The following is a 7,484-nucleotide window of genomic DNA, read 5'->3' as shown; positions in this document are numbered from 1 at the left end:
AGTAAAATGAACAAATAAAACGAAAGTAAGCCAGCGTTACACACAACAGAAACAAATAAACATAAAATCAGGCCTGTTTCTCTCTCGATCTGCCGTCGTCGCTCCCCATTTTATGCATTCGCTCCTTCGTGAGAGACGCACCTCACAGCTGTCTTTCATTATCACTCACGCTACCAGCCTCGTGCAGCGCGCCGTCCTCTTATCCCTCGCCCTCGATCGTCCTGCTCGCCACAGCCAACTAACTAGACATTTTGTTTGAAATTAATTTCAAACTCTTACTCTGGTGACAGCTAATGTTAGCGTTGTAGACGGAAGAGTGTGTTTGCGTCTCTGTTTGCGCTGTTCCGGTGGGTGGGTGGGTGGGTTAGTGGGTGTGGCTTGCGGAACTGTGCAATGTTGGGGCATTCTGGGACCTGTAGTTTTTTAACAATCTTTTCTCGGTCAAGAGGGCACCAAATTAAAAAAATATTTTACATTTCGACTACATATATGATCCACTTTCAATAAAGATTAATGTTGCAATGGGTGAAATGCTCCTTTAAATGCCTAGATCTTAGCTACAAGCTTTACAAATTAAAGATACTTTAAATAGTGTTTGTTTATAGAACAGGAAAGCTAATTCTTTTGGCCACAGGTTGGTTTTTCCTGAAAGTCTATAAAGTAGGGTGATATTATGGGTTTTGATGGAGATCGAATGATCAAGCTTGCGGGACAAGCAGATGGGTCAATCCTAAATGAATCCCCACAAATATTATTCTGACAATTGAGCTAATTTTTACCGTGACTTGTGTAATTAATTGCAACTTGTAATAATCAACTTGTGGTTAATTAGCAGGATACACATACGTGCATGCAGGTAAAATACATATATACAAACATATCATCCTTTATCGGGAGATTTAATAACATGTAAGACTTATCTGATCCAAAGCTGTATGAATAATTAATAATTAATAATTATTAATTATGATATGCAAATTCCCCATGCCGATCAGATCCACCCACAGTCTTTACATAATTCATAAATTAAAAATTATTTTTTATATATAATTCAGAATGTAAAAAAATAAGCAGGAACAAGCTATATACAATACATATCCTATATTGAATATTAACATCCAATAGTGTAAATTGCGGCAGCAGCTTCAGGTTGGTAGTCCAAGGCATTGTTGGCTATATACTTCAGGGGTTCTTCCCACCTGAGCCTCGCTTTCGATTTCATAATGGTGGTGGCTGAGTGAAATCAGCTTATACAAGTCCTCTGGGGTTGATTCTGGGATAAGTCTGTGCACACAAATTGTCAGTTAAAGCACTGCATGAAAATAGGTGTATCCGGACCAGTATACTCCTGTATACACTGCTGAAATTCGGAAGAATCCAGGAGTATAGTGGCCGGATATGTCAAATTCCATGGGTTTGTATATATCCGCATACATCCGGAATGATACCAAATCGGATGTATGTTGTGGACGTATACTTCCGTGCTAGAGCCATTTGTTGCCATGGCAAGTAATCCCATTAAAGTTTTTAGCAGGAAAAAATCACACCTTTTTGCAGGAAACATTCACACCTTTTTGCCTTCCAACCAAACTGGATTGGTTGTTCTTTTAAAGCCACTCCCAACACCCAGACCACTATTGGAGGGCAGGACACATTGAAAACCCAGTAAACGGACTTTATTGGTTACTTTTAAACACAGCCCACCCTAGGCCTTGTAGCATACTGATTTGATTGGTTATATACCAGCTATGCAGATATTGCTCAAATATGTACCAAACCTCCCTCCCCCAATTTTAATATATTCATTAAAATAAATTTTATATATATATATATATATATATATATATATATATATATATATATATATATATATATATTTATATTTATATTTAAACACACAAAGAACAATGGGAAAGTCTGAAATTTTTATTAAGGTATATAACACATTCCAAATAGCATTATAAACAAGCATTACAGAGGAATTGGGAACAAAAACTAGAAAAAAAGTATGAAGTAATAACATCTCAAAGGAAAAAAAAAAAATCATGGACATTCCAAAGAAAATTATAAACATACATTAAATAAATTGTTAACTTTTTATTTTCGTTTTTTTTTACCCAATCATTTTAAAGGACAGATGTAAAGGAATAAAGTACACAGTGTATATAAAAAGTTACATATATATATATATATATAAAATATATGAAGAGTTCCATTTGAAATTTTCTCCTTTAATGATGATTTTTATCAAACTTGTATATTTAAGTTCAGTAATTTCTCTTAAATATACAAGTTTGATAAAAATCATCATTAAAGGAGAAAATTTCAAATGGCATTAGAGGCTTTTGCATCTGAACTCTTCATATATATATATATATATATATATATATATATATAATATACGTAGATATTCCAAGTAAACAATATAAATAAATAGAACATTACAGAGAGTGCATTATAAACATACATTAAAATGCAAACAAGTAAACAAAATGGAGATAAGCAACATGGACAACAAAAAAAAGGAACAAATATATTAAATAATACGAGAAAAATAAATAAGAAATTAAAGTGTATATAAAATATTCAAGGTGTACACTGCCGTTTATAAGTTTGGGATCGGTAAGAAGTCTCATATGCTCGCCAAGGCTGCTTTTTTTATATATAAAAAATACAAAAAAAGTAAGAGTAATATTGTTAAATATTATGACAATTTAAAATAAACGTTTCTATTGGAATACATTATTCTTGTGATCAAAGATGAATTTTTAGCATCATTACTCCAGTCTTCAGTGTCACATGATCCTTCAGAAATCATTCTAATGTGATGATTTGATGCTCAATAAATATTCATTATTATTACCAAAGTTGAAAACAGTTGTAGACTTTTTAGGATTATTTGATCAATAGAAAGTTATATTTCATTTATTTGAAATATGATGTTTTGTAACATTATAAATGTCTTTACTATCACGTTTGATTCATTTAATGCATCCTTGCTGAATAAAAGTATTGAGTTAATTTGAGCTATCCCCCCCAAACCAAAAAAAAAAATATCTTACCGACCCCCAAACTTTTGAACGGTTATATATATATATATATATATATATATTTTTTACGAGTTAACATTTTTCAAACTGCCATGATACGCTGGTGGTGTGACGCATAGTGTGGGTCAGCCTCTAGTCTGTTTTATAGTACCTAGCAGAGAGCAGATTGGTGGAGACCTCACCATTCACACTGGCCTTCCATCAACAATAGCATCATCTTCATCAGACATCAGTTCTATTGTTGCGGTCTTCCAAAGTTCCTTTTCTGTGTTGGTTTGTACAACCCCGGACCTGGTCTCCAGCAACTGAAAAACATGACAGTAACTTAACCACTAAAACACAGAGAGGAGGATAGTTACATTCTGAAGAGAAAAAAAAGTGCTTAACCAGTTTCTTAACTTACCAGTCGCTTTCTTTGAAGGTTCTTTGCAATGCTTGTCATAGTTTTTCTTTTCTGGGCCTTTTCAGGCTGAGCCAAAGAATACTTCCTCCGCAAAGTCTCAAAATACATCTTCCAACCTGCTAAATATATCATAAATAAATGTAATGGCAATAAAAATAAGTAAAACAGAGGACAATAAAATGATTACAACATCTTTAAGATTACCTTTTACACATTCAGGGTCAACTTCTGTAAAAGTTGACCTTAATTCTTCGAAGAGGTAAGTGGTCACAGCCAGGTTATGTGATGAATTTATTCTGGGGGGGAAAGTTGCAGGTATCATTACTGAAATTCACTTTTGGCATTCCAAATCCATAGAGTAGTAGATTAAACTAACATTTAGGCTATAGTATATAAGAAACAGTCTTACCTGGTTTGTGGAACGTATTTGTGTGGGTTGTTCTCTGAATTATGGAGGCGCCTTACAGATTCCTGTAAAGTTTGAAATTAAAAAGCAATTAAATTGATTCACAATCTTCAAGAACCACAAAACTGAATTTTCAGTTGGAATAAGCTGACCATCACAGTAACCGCAAGAGACAAAACAATAATTGTAACCGAACTATGGCTTACAGCCACGTTATAGAACAATAATTGGACTTACCGCAATGTTCACGTCATGTGCCTTTTTTATTCTTTTCGAAGCGTTGTAAGATTCTTCATGTAACGTTAGTCTGTGCTGCTCATACTTTCGCTAAAGAGCATCAAGACGCTGGAGAGTCTCTCTGAGAAGATCAGGTTGTGGCCAAAGACAGATTGATCCTCCCATTGTGATTCTGCATCACAGCTGTGGGGCATGTGGATGTAATCATCCTCATAGTTATCCACTGCATTACTGACTCTCATTGATGCATCTATGGAAATATTATAACCATACACATTTTTTACATTAGTAGCTACTTAAAATAGATCATGGAGAATTCATTGATGATGGCACCCATAGTTACACAGAACAGTGTGTGAGAAAGATACATTAATTAAAAACGAAACAATACACAATCTCCTAACTCGCCATAAGTCAATATCAATATCTGAATGAGAGATGTAGCTAGCTGGCCTGCTAGCATCAACAATCTCTGTATAGACCATTTCACAAGATGTAAACAACACTGGTCCAGAAGCACTTCCTGTTTCAGTTTTAACACTGTATAAACGTTGGGTTAAAGTACAACCAACAGAACAACTGAATCAAAAAGTTAAACAAACATATTCAAGATATTTTCTTTACATTTGAAATTAAGAAGCCTTTTACAAACTGAAACAGGAAGTGCATCTGGACCAGTGTTGTTTACATCTCGTAATGTGCAATAGCAGTAATGTGAGCTATTGTAAGACTAATGCAAGTTACCATACTATCTTGTACTACCGTGAATATTCATTCATTCATTTATTCTTTCAGACTCTTAGGTCAATATCACAAAGTTAAATAAATAACATGTATGTGGGCAATGGTAATCATGCAAGATTCATTGTATTTTGTTTACGGCTTGTTACTGATCTTAAATGCATTCATAGAACGGACTTCACGAATCTAAAGTTAGGCAAACAAGCACATAACAGTTAGGCAAGTTAGCTTACCTGAATCTGACAATATTCAACACCCGGCGTGACTTCTTTATCGGAACATCGTAGCCGAGCCATTTCTGGGGTGTTCCTCAATCGGATTCCCGTCCTTAGGCCCTGTTTACACGAGAACGCTCGCGGGTGAAAAAGTAAAAATATTTTATCGGATGTGCCTTTCGTTTACACGGCGATGGCGTTTTTGAGGCTCAAAAACGCAAAAAAAGTGAAACCACCCTCCAGAGTGGAAATCTTAAAAACGCTCCACCTCCGCGTTCCCGTGTAACGGTAAAAACGCAAAAGTTTGCTTGACGGTGAAAGTTGTACGCAGGCGCGTGGACTTAAGGCCAATTTATACTTCTGCGTCGAGGGTACGCCGTAGTGTACGGCGTTGGCTTCGCACGTAGGCGACGCCGTTGTGAGCATTTATACTTCTGCGTTCAGGTCTTGGTTGCTCTGCAGTACTGCTCCGAAACGCTAGTTGGCGGCGGAGAGTTTTAATGTTCCACTGTGTTTAGATTCCTCGCGGCTAGGTTACTACAAGCAATAGCGACTGAAAGAGAGTGGATCATGTTGGAGTTGGAGCTTATTGGGGTGAAAAAACAGTTAATTTTAGTGAAATTACTAAAACTGAAAGGCAGAAATGAGAGAAGACGTCGGAGGAGATGGTACGTGTGGAAATGCGTGAGAAGGTACGTGCGGAAATGCGTATGAGGAAATACGACGCTACCAAGCCGACCAATCACCGATCTTGCGGTCCGCGTCGTCGCGACGTGTAGTTACATTTTTGAAGAGGTGCGCGTCAGGCAACGCGGAAGGGTACGCGGTATGGGACGCGTCTGTGCGTATGCTACGCCGTACCTACTGCGCGCACCCTACGCAGAAGTATAAATTGGCCTTTAGTGTTGTTGTAGTATATGCACTCCTAGCCGCCTGAAGTGCATACTACATTGAATTTCACACACTTTTGCGTCTCCATTTGCACGCGACTTCTCACACAAAACGCTCGTCTAAGCGCAGAATAAAAAAAAAGATGACGCAACGCCACTTTTGCGTTTTCTCATCAGAATCGGGCACTTTCAAGCCTATGCTTCCAAATGTGTGCCTTCCGCCATTGCCTCCGGTGCTCCTCGTCTTTAGGTGGTGGGTGTAGCTAAATCGTAAAGTGCACCACAACAACAATCTGACCGCCTCACATTATGTTCGTTACACCGTTGGTTCAATTGTTCTCTCCTCTTAATCCAACTGTTATGGCAGCACCTAACTGAACATTTAATACTTGCCATATTTTACCGTTCGTTTCAACTAGCGCAGAATCTCATCCCTCTCATGAGCCGGAAGTTGAAGTCTTTCTCAGACGGGAGTAAGATGACAAAACGAACGCAATGGCGTCACCCTTGTCGTGCAAAATAAGGTGAATAGAAGAAAACTGTTTCCAAACCTTGAACTGTTCTCTTTGCTTCGGGAAAGAATGCTGTAATTTTAAAGTATTTTTCTCGCGCTTGAAGCAATACACTAACGTTATTGGTTGCACCTCCATTACGTCACCACATTTGTTGTGTTTATGGTTGTGAGTGGTGAATTTCAAACCTCAAAACGCCCCCTTTTCTTGCAGCTTGTTTGTTTGCGGAAGGACTTATTTACTCAAACCACAAACCTCGGTATGACGCGTTGCAAGTGAATCTATTTAATTTTGTGAATAAATATGATGCAGCTGGACCTTTCAACATGGAAGGATAACCAGCTGCTGACAATAACACGGGAAAGCCCGGTGGTTTTGCGACCACTCGTTTCACATCATGCATGCCCAAAGAAGCATGGATTAACTCCAAGCCAAAACCGTGATGTCATTGTCCATCTCAGTTCAGATCTCATATAATGCATGGTGTCAATGCAGGCAGTTCAATAACATTGTTGAATATTAAATAAAAATGTCCCCAACTAAGCAAAGCCAATGGCGACAAATGTTGTTGTCTGCAATTTGTAAAACTTCACAATAAAAATTTAGATATTCTGAAATGTTTCCCTGTATTTTTTATTTAATTAAATATTCAGATGTTTTTGTGAACGTATATTCATGGTGTTTATTTTGTCCTGTTTTTATAAAAGAATATTTGATTAGGATACTTTTTTTCATACAGTAGTTTTAAGGCCCTGACACAGGCGACATAAGCCAACCCTAGAGTTGGCTTTAGTCATTGCTAGTTCTTTGACGTCGGTTTTCTGTTTCAGGGCCTTAAGAATTTATTTATTTTTCTGTACAAAAAAAACTTGTTTGCTGTTGACCAGAGATAATTTTCAATCCTGAAGTCCCCTGCCACTCCTCCCTCTGAGAACAGCCAGCACCCTTAGTGTCAGTCATTAACATATGAAAGGTCTTCTTCACACCTCTCACACCCAGCAGTGTTTCAGCTGTATATGTCCGTAAAATT

The 7,484-nt window shown here is 37.2% G+C and overlaps 1 long non-coding RNA gene across 3 annotated transcripts; it reads right to left on the bottom strand.

Moving 5' to 3' along the window:
* Window positions 1-2,671: 2,671 nt before the first annotated feature.
* LOC148970539 (uncharacterized) lies at window positions 2,672-5,385 on the bottom strand. 3 transcript variants are annotated; one of them, XR_016148115.1, is made up of 6 exons: window positions 5,071-5,385; window positions 4,097-4,346; window positions 3,863-3,924; window positions 3,658-3,749; window positions 3,454-3,569; window positions 2,672-3,355 (listed from the first exon to the last, which is right to left on the bottom strand). It is a non-coding gene; the product is annotated as an uncharacterized LOC148970539 (long non-coding RNA). The 3 variants fall into 3 exon arrangements; XR_016148114.1 differs by having other exon boundaries at window positions 3,454-3,572; window positions 5,071-5,384; XR_016148116.1 differs by having other exon boundaries at window positions 3,454-3,572; window positions 4,097-4,279; window positions 5,071-5,383.
* Between the last annotated feature and the right edge of the window lie 2,099 nt (window positions 5,386-7,484).

This window comes from Pimephales promelas, chromosome 20 (genome assembly GCF_988280905.1).
Source record: "Pimephales promelas chromosome 20, fPimPro1.hap1.1, whole genome shotgun sequence".
Lineage (NCBI taxonomy): Eukaryota > Metazoa > Chordata > Actinopteri > Cypriniformes > Leuciscidae > Pimephales > Pimephales promelas.
The sequence above is the reverse complement of the archived record's forward strand: the minus strand, read 5'-3'. Positions and strand labels throughout refer to the sequence as shown.